This window comes from Hyla sarda, chromosome 1 (assembly GCF_029499605.1).
Source record: "Hyla sarda isolate aHylSar1 chromosome 1, aHylSar1.hap1, whole genome shotgun sequence".
Taxonomy (NCBI): Eukaryota; Metazoa; Chordata; class Amphibia; order Anura; family Hylidae; genus Hyla; species Hyla sarda.
The window spans coordinates 110,833,389-110,842,563 of record NC_079189.1 but is presented as its reverse complement, the minus strand read 5'-3'; positions in this window follow the sequence as shown (position 1 = coordinate 110,842,563).

Sequence of the window (9,175 nt, the reverse complement as noted above, 5' to 3'; positions counted from 1 at the left end):
TCTATCTATCTCTCTCTCATATCTATCATCTTTCTCTCTCATATCTATCTATCTATATATCCTATCTATCTCTCATATCGATCGATCTCATATCTATCTATCTATCTATCTCATATCTATCTTTCTATCTATCCCACTGCTGCCAGCATCTATTTTTCATTTATTTACAGTCTATTTAGATGCCGAGACAGAGGATAAGCTATAGATTGTGGGGCATCCGAGCGCTAGGACCCCCTACAATCTCCTGAACAGAGCCCCTGCAGTCTGCTGTAAAGGGGTGTGCTGAACCCTGCACGGAGTGCCGGCCGACATGCCCCCTCCATGTATCCCATGTGTTGGCCGCGGCTTCCTGCGGGGGACATTGGAATGGCCACTTCCGGCAGACTGACAGGGCCCCGTTATGTGCCCCTCACTTATAATGCCCCCCCTGTCTTGTGCCACTAACAAATAATGTGCTCTGATTTATAATGCCCCCTTTTATGTGCCCCTTACTTAAAATGCCCCCTGAGGGTGCAGGACAGGGGGCATTATATGTGAGGGGAACATTGCAGGGGCATTAAATGTGAGGATCACATGACAGGGGGCATTAAATGTGAGGGGCACATGACAGGTGGGCATTAAATGTGAGGGGCACATGACAGGGAGGGCATTATAAGTGAGGGGCACATAACAGGGCATTCAATTTGAGGGGCACATGACAGGGGGGCATTACAGGCCCTCACTTATAATGCCCCCTGTCTTGGGCCCCTCACTTATAATGCCCCCCTGTCTTGAGCCACTAACATATAATGTACTTCGACTTATATTGCCCTGTTATGTGCCCCTTACTTATAATGCCCCCTTAGGGAGAAGGACGGGGGCATTATATTTGAGGGGAACAGCACAGGGGGGAATTATATGGTAGGGGCACAGGACAGAGGGCATTATTATTATGAGGGGGAACAGGACAGGTCATAGTTATATGTACAGGCACAGGATGGGGCATTATTACTATATTTGAGGGGCACAGAGTATAAGGAATTTCTGGGGTAGTACGGTTTTCATTAGCCACAATACATCGCGGTATTGTATTCAGAGGGATATTTAGAGCGTACAGTGTGTGGTAGTATTATATTCTGAGATTACAGTGTGTGGCAGTATTATATTCAGGGGTACAGTGTGTGGCAGTATTATATTCAGAGGTAAAGTGTGTGGTAGTATTATATTCAGCGGTACAGTGTGTAGCAGTATTATATTTAGGGGTACAGTGTGTGGCAGTATTATATTAAGGGGTACAGTGTGTGGCAGTATTATATTCAGAGGGTACAGGTTGTGGCAGTATTATTCAGTGGATACAATGTGTGGCAGCATTATATTCAGTGGGTACAATGTGTGGCAGTATTATTTAGTGGTTACAATGTGTGGCAGTATTATATTCATTGGGTACAGTGTGTGGGCAGTATTATATTCAGGGGCTACAATGTGTGGCAGTATTCTATTCATTGGGTACAGTGTGTGGGCAGTATTATATTCAGTGGGTACAGTGTGTGGCAGTATTATATTCAGTGGGTACAATGTGTGGCAGTATTCAGTGGGTACAATGTGTGGCAGTATTATATTCAGTGGGTACAGTGTGTGGCAGTATTATATTTAGTGGGTACAGTGTGTGGCAGTATTATATTTAGTGGGTACAGTGTGTGGCAGTATTATATTCAGTGGGTACAGTGTGTGGCAGTATTATATTCAGTGGGTACAATGTGTGGCAGTATTATATTCAGTGGGTACAGAGTGTGGCAGTATTATATTCAGTGTGTACAATGTGTGGCAGTATTATTCAGTGGGTACATTGTGTGGCAGTATTATTCAGTGGGTACAATGTGTGGCAGTATTATATTCAAAGGGTAAAGTGAGTTGTAGTATATTCGGAGGGTACAGTGTGTCAGAATTATATTCAAAGGATAGGATGTTTGGCAGTTTTATAATAATACTTATTTTCATATAGAGGATCAGAATCCGCTGACATAGTGAGGAGCCATCTGGGCGTCAAGTTCTTCAGCGAGAACATTTAGCTGGACCCGGCGGTATGTAGCATCTGAATTAGATAAGGAAAGACTATAGAGAAGACGTCACCTGTAGTCACTGATATCATTGTGTATTGTCCTGACTGTCCCATCAGAGCTGTAGTCACTTGTAAGTTTTGCAGTAATGAAGGGTGAAAGAACAACTCCCAGCATCTCCTCACCATTACTTAGGTCATGCTGGGAGCCGTAGTTTTAAATTGTAAAAATTTCTTTAGCGCTTTTCCATTCTGTGGCAATTGGTGTATTTTAATAATATTGTAAGTTCTGTAAGAAACACCTTATTTTCTGTCCACCAAAATGAAATTCTCTAATAGTGCCCCTCCCGAGACTAGACTCTGGATCCGCCCCTGGTCCCGATACTAGTATCGGGGCCAGGGGTGGACTGACCGGCTGGGTAAAGAGCCCGCTGCAGCTGCTGGGGATATCCCTGTGCTGCTCCTGGTCTGCGTATCATTAGCAGAGACAGGCAGAGCAGGGATGAAGGTACCTGATGATGGCTCCGCCCCCAGCACTGGAGAGGACGGGGCCGAGAGCTGACAGGCCTCCGGAACACAGAGCAGCTTCATGTGAGGTGAGTGATGTCTCATGTCCTCCCTCTCTCCCCCCTGATCAGCAGTCTATCCTGGGGCTGGGTCATGTGTATAGTAGCAGTCCAGTGCGGTCACTTTCCCTCCTTCAGTGTCCACAGGTAGGGTTGCCACCTTTCCCTCAGAAAAATACCGGTCGTGGGTGTGGCTATGTGGGGGTGGAGCAAAAAAAAGGGGAGGGGACCAATTGCACAGAGTTACGAGGGATCAGGGGTTTAAGAAATGGCATGGGGGATGGGAGGGGGGTAAAGAAATGGCATGGGGGATGGGAGGGGGGGGTAAAGAAATGGCATGGGGGATGGGATGGATACAATATATATGCGGGGGGAACTTTCCTATATCGCACAAAAAAATAACATTTCGAGAATAAAACTTACAATTGTAAATAACATTTATTTAACAGACAATGAATTTAAGGGGATACCCAGCAAACACAAATATAATATAAATACATTTGACCACCTCACCAAATAGTGCAAATGCAAACATTGTAACAGCTCCTCTGTATACACACTACCAACAACAAAAAATAGGATGAAAAAATCATCAAAACCAAATTGATACCGATAAAGCCCTCATATAGCTCTGTAGGTGGAAAACGGAAAATGTTGTACTGAATAAAACCACTATACACAGACCAGTATACTATAAAGGATCTGTATAAGTGATTATATACAGGACCATATGGCGGTAGATATCAGCTGTACACAGGATGTGTATACCATATAAGCGATTACAGTTACATTTTGGGACTCACAATTACGTCTTTTCTGATCAGTGGCGTCCTCTTTCCTTTTCTTCTCCGTCCGGATAAGACCGCCATGTGGATCTCTTAACATCTGCAGTAAAAACATGTCAGACTCTGCATATATTCAGTGCCCTCCCCTCCTCTACAAAATCTTCCCATCTATAGGCCCACAAACTGTAATAATGCCCTCCTTGGAAAGGTAGGTAGGCAGCCAGGTAAATAGGTAACCAGGTAGGTAGATCAGGAAGCCGGATATGTAGGTAGGTGACAAGCCAGGTAGGTAGGGGGCTAGCTAGGTAGTTAGGCAGCCATGTATGAAGGCCAGGTACATAGTTAGATAAAAAAAAAATGAAAATGTAGCCAGCACCTAAACCCAATACACGGGTGCACGCTGCTGTGGCAAGTACAAAACATGTAAAAAAAGAAAATGGCAGCAGCACACTTGGTCAACAAAATGGAGGCTCTTAGCGCACTTTTTGATCAAAACGTGTCCCCCATCCACCACGCGGAGGTGGCCTCTTATCGGATGGGTCCCTAAACACTCACCTACCTCAGGCTGGGTGACATGTTGGATCCACTAACGATCCAAACCACCTCCTGTGAAAATAGGGGAGGGGATGCACGGCTACAGAGGGAGCCACTCCCCCCAAATTTGCACAGCAAAGAAAAAAAAAAAATGAAAATGTAGCCAGCACCTAAACCCAATACACGGGTGCACGCTGCTGTGGCAAGTACAAAACATGTAAAAAAAGAAAATGGCAGCAGCACACTTGGTCAACAAAATGGAGGCTCTTAGCGCACTTTTTGATCAAAACGTGTCCCCCATCCACCACGCGGAGGTGGCCTCTTATCGGATGGGTCCCTAAACACTCACCTACCTCAGGCTGGGTGACATGTTGGATCCACTAACGATCCAAACCACCTCCTGTGAAAATAGGGGAGGGGATGCACGGCTACAGAGGGAGCCACTCCCCCCAAATTTGCACAGCAAAGAAAAAAAAAAATGAAAATGTAGCCAGCACCTAAACCCAATACACGGGTGCACGCTGCTGTGGCAAGTACAAAACATGTAAAAAAAGAAAATGGCAGCAGCACACTTGGTCAACAAAATGGAGGCTCTTAGCGCACTTTTTGATCAAAACGTGTCCCCCATCCACCACGCGGAGGTGGCCTCTTATCGGATGGGTCCCTAAACACTCACCTACCTCAGGCTGGGTGACATGTTGGATCCACTAACGATCCAAACCACCTCCTGTGAAAATAGGGGAGGGGATGCACGGCTACAGAGGGAGCCACTCCCCCCAAATTTGCACAGCAAAGAAAAAAAAAAAAATGAAAATGTAGCCAGCACCTAAACCCAATACACGGGTGCACGCTGCTGTGGCAAGTACAAAACATGTAAAAAAAGAAAATGGCAGCAGCACACTTGGTCAACAAAATGGAGGCTCTTAGCGCACTTTTTGATCAAAACATGTCACCCAGCCTGAGGTAGGTGAGTGTTTAGGGACCCATCCGATAAGAGGCCACCTCCGCGTGGTGGATGGGGGACACGTTTTGATCAAAAAGTGCGCTAAGAGCCTCCATTTTGTTGTCCAAGTGTGCTGCTGCCATTTTCTTTTTTTACATGTTTTGTACTTGCCACAGCAGCGTGCACCCGTGTATTGGGTTTAGGTGCTGGCTACATTTTCATTTTTTTTTTTTCTTTGCTGTGCAAATTTGGGGGGAGTGGCTCCCTCTGTAGCCGTGCATCCCCTCCCCTATTTTCACAGGAGGTGGTTTGGATCGTTAGTGGATCCAACATGTCACCCAGCCTGAGGTAGGTGAGTGTTTAGGGACCCATCCGATAAGAGGCCACCTCCGCGTGGTGGATGGGGGACACGTTTTGATCAAAAAGTGCGCTAAGAGCCTCCATTTTGTTGACCAAGTGTGCTGCTGCCATTTTCTTTTTTTACATAGTTAGATAGCCTGGTATGTAGGTAAGTGGTTAGGCATCCAGGTATAAGTTAGGTATCCCCCCCAATAAGTATAGGCAGTTAAACCCCCTCCCCCGTTCCCTATAGGCAAAGTCACCCCTCTCTTCCCCATAGGTATAGGCAGAGTCACCCCCTCTCTTCCCCATAGGTATAGGCAGAGTCACCCCCTCTCTTCCCCGTAGGTATAGGCAGTTACCTCCCCCCTCTTCCCCATAGGTATAGGCAGTTACCCCCCCCTCTCTCTTCCCCATAGGTATAGGCAGTTACCTCCCCCCCTCTTCCCCATAGGTATAGGCAGTTACCCCCCCCCTCTCTCTTCCCCATAGGTATAGGCAATTACCCCCCTCTCTCTTCCCCATAGGTATAGGCAGTTACCCCCCCTCTCTCTTCCCCATAGGTATAGGCAGTTACCCCCCCTCTCTCTTCCCCATAGGTATAGGCAGTTACCCCCCCCCCCTCTCTCTCTTCCCCATAGGTATAGGCAGTTACCCCCCCCCTCTCTCTTCCCCATAGGTATAGGCAGTTACCCCCCCCTCTCTCTTCCCCATAGGTATAGGCAGTTACCCCCCTCTCTCTTCCCCATAGGTATAGTAAGTTACCCCCCCCCCCTCTCTCTTCCCCATGGAATTGGGGTGGGGGGGGATTGCCACAGGGGAATTGGGGTGGGTGGGGTGGAATTCAGAGACACACACACTGGCCGACAGACACACAAACACTGACTGGCCGACAGACACACAAACACTGACACACACATAGTAACAGACACACTTACCTACTACCGGAGCACCTGTCCAGTCTCCTCTCAGTCTCGGGCCGGCAAGTGACGTGACGTCCTGCGCGGGTCTGCGGCGTGACGTCACTTCCGCAACGTCCCTCTGCAGATCCGGCCGCACAGCATTGCACAGTGCCAGGTAAGGTTTTAGACTGGGACAGCCTCAGAGTCAGACAGGGTGCTGTGCTGAGCGGCATGGTGCTGGCGTGCGGCCCGCACCCCCGCTCAGCGGCGACGCTTTTTTAGGTTAGTGTGTGATGACAGTGAATGAAAAATACCGGCCATTGCATACCGGCACAGCCCGGAATCTGAACGAAAATACCGGCTGTGCCGGTAAAATACCGGTAGGGTGGCAACCCTATCCACAGGTCACATTACCAGAACAATTTTTGGGAATAATCGCGGCAAAATTGTCGTAAATCGCGATAAAACCGCGCAATTTTTGGCACGATTTTTCCATAAATTGTTCTGGTAATGTGACCTGTTGGTGACCTGTGGACACTGGAGGAGGGAAAGTGACCCCTCTGGAAGGACAACATGTGAACACACTGCTAGTTTATCATTAACCCCTTAAGGGTACATTCACATGTACAGGATCAGCTGCATATTTTTGCTGCATATTTTGTGCAGCTGATTTTGCAACCCATTAGCTTCAATAGGTAGCAAAATCAGCTGCAGAAAATATACAGCAGATCCTGTACGTGTGAACGTACCCTAAGGGCTCATTCAGGGGTGGATCCACAGTGTATTTTACGCTGCAGATCCACCGACAATGGACCCTACAGTGCTGCCTCAATCTGTGCCTGCTCAAAACAGCAATCCGCCACTACGAGCAGACACGCTTTTGATGTGTATACTCGCACACATCATGGCCGCTCCTGCTCTCTGAGCTAGGCCAAGAACAGCCGCTATGTGTGCGAGTATACACATCAAAGCATGTCTGCTCGTAGCGGAGGATTGCTGTTTTGAGCAGGCACAGATGGAGGCAGCACTGTAGGGTCCATTGTCGGGGGATCCGCAGCGTAAAATATGCTGAGGATCCGTCCGTGTAAATGAGACCTAAGGACGCAAGGCGTATGTGTACGCACAGTGCCTGCTCCCACTGTGTTATATAAATCATTAGCTAGAACCCTCGGCTAATGCCAGACATCACCAATCAGGCTGATGTCCGACATTAACACTTTAGATGCCGCTATCAAAGTTGATGGTAGTGTCCAAAAGTTTTAACGCCTTAAGGACATTTTGCACTTTAGTTTTTTCCTCACCTTTTAAAAATCATAACCCTTTCAATTTTTCACCTAAAAATCCATATTATGGCTTATTTTTTGCGCCACCAATTCTACTTTGTAGTGACATCAGTCCTTTTACCCAAAAATCTACGGCAAAAACGGCAAAAAAAAAAAATCATTGCGCAACAAGAATGTATGAAGATTTTAAATTAAAAAAAGTTAAAACTTTTAATTAAACATGTTCTGCACAGTGTGTGTGTGTGTGTGTATATATATATATATATATATATATATATATATATATATATATATATATGTATGTATTTATTTATGATATATATATATATATATATATATATATATACATACACACGTTTTAAAATTGCCCCCCCCCCCACTTTTGTCACTGGCCCCCCATGTGCCCCCCCTAAATATGAATGCTGGAGATGTCACTGGTGCTGAATAGAGGTACTAGAAGTCCCAGGATGCTGCCACCCCTACACGTGTTTCGGTCCGCTGACCTTCATCCGGGGGTGATGGCATCCAAGAAGTTGTGGGTTTTTATGCATCCAAAGGACCAATCACAAATTAATTCATCATCCCGGCCTGTGCGCCTCACCTATTGCACATGTCGGCGCACACTCCCCGCTCCACTTTCGGCATTCGCACCGCGGCATAGCGCATCATGTTACAGCCATGGGATGTTATCACATGACTAGACACATAGAGATGGGCCGCCGCGAGCACGGACGCACAGAGGGTCCGTGCACAGAGGGTCCGTGCACAGAGGTAAAATAAATGTAAGTAGATTATTTGTGCTGTTTTCTGTTTAAAAAATGGTCTTTGAGGGAACATCAGCAAAAAGTTTGTATACATACATTATATCTCTAGCAATTTTGTTTCTACAATCGTTTCTTTAAAAAAAAGTACACTATCACATAGACACAAATACATGGTTTTTGAAGTGACTTACTTTTGGCATAGTGCTGTGTGTAGCTCCAGACTAAACAGCTTTACATTTAGCTTTTTACAATCTATGAAAAAGCTAAAGACTCTCTCCTAGGACTGTATCCACCTTTTCCAGCCCACCGGAGCACCTGAAAGCTAAAGTCAGCAACTGCCGAGCCGAGAAGTTCGTGATGAATCAAATCACTGTAACTTCGCTCATCTGTAATAGAAAGTTTTTCTTTTGTTTTATTATTATTATTTTTTATTTTTTTTTACTCGACTAGACTGAGTTACCAGACCTTTCTGACCAGAAACATTTATTAACTACACATAGAATTAAAAGCTTTAATGTTTCTACATTTATATATATATATATATATATATATATATATATATATATGTACAGGGTGGGCCATTTATATGGATACACCTTAATAAAATGGGAATGGTCGGTGATATTAACTTCCTGTTTGTGGCACATTAGTATTTGTGAGGGGGGGGAAACACTTTTCAAAATGTGTGGTGACCATGGCGGCCATTTTGAAGTTGGCCATTTTGAATCCAACTTTAGTTTTTTCAATAGGAAGAGGGTCATGTGACACATCAAACTTATTGGGAATTTCACAAGAAAAACTATGATGTGCTTGGTTTTAACGTAACTTTATTCTTTCATGAGTTATTTACAAGTTTCTGACCACTTATAAAATTTGTTCAATGTGCTGCCCATTGTGTTGGATTGTCAATGCAACCCTCTTCTCCCACTCTTCACAAACTGATAACAACACCGCAGGAGAAATGCTGCACAGGCTTCCAGTATCCCTAGTTTCAGGTGCTGCACATCTCGTATATTCACAGCAT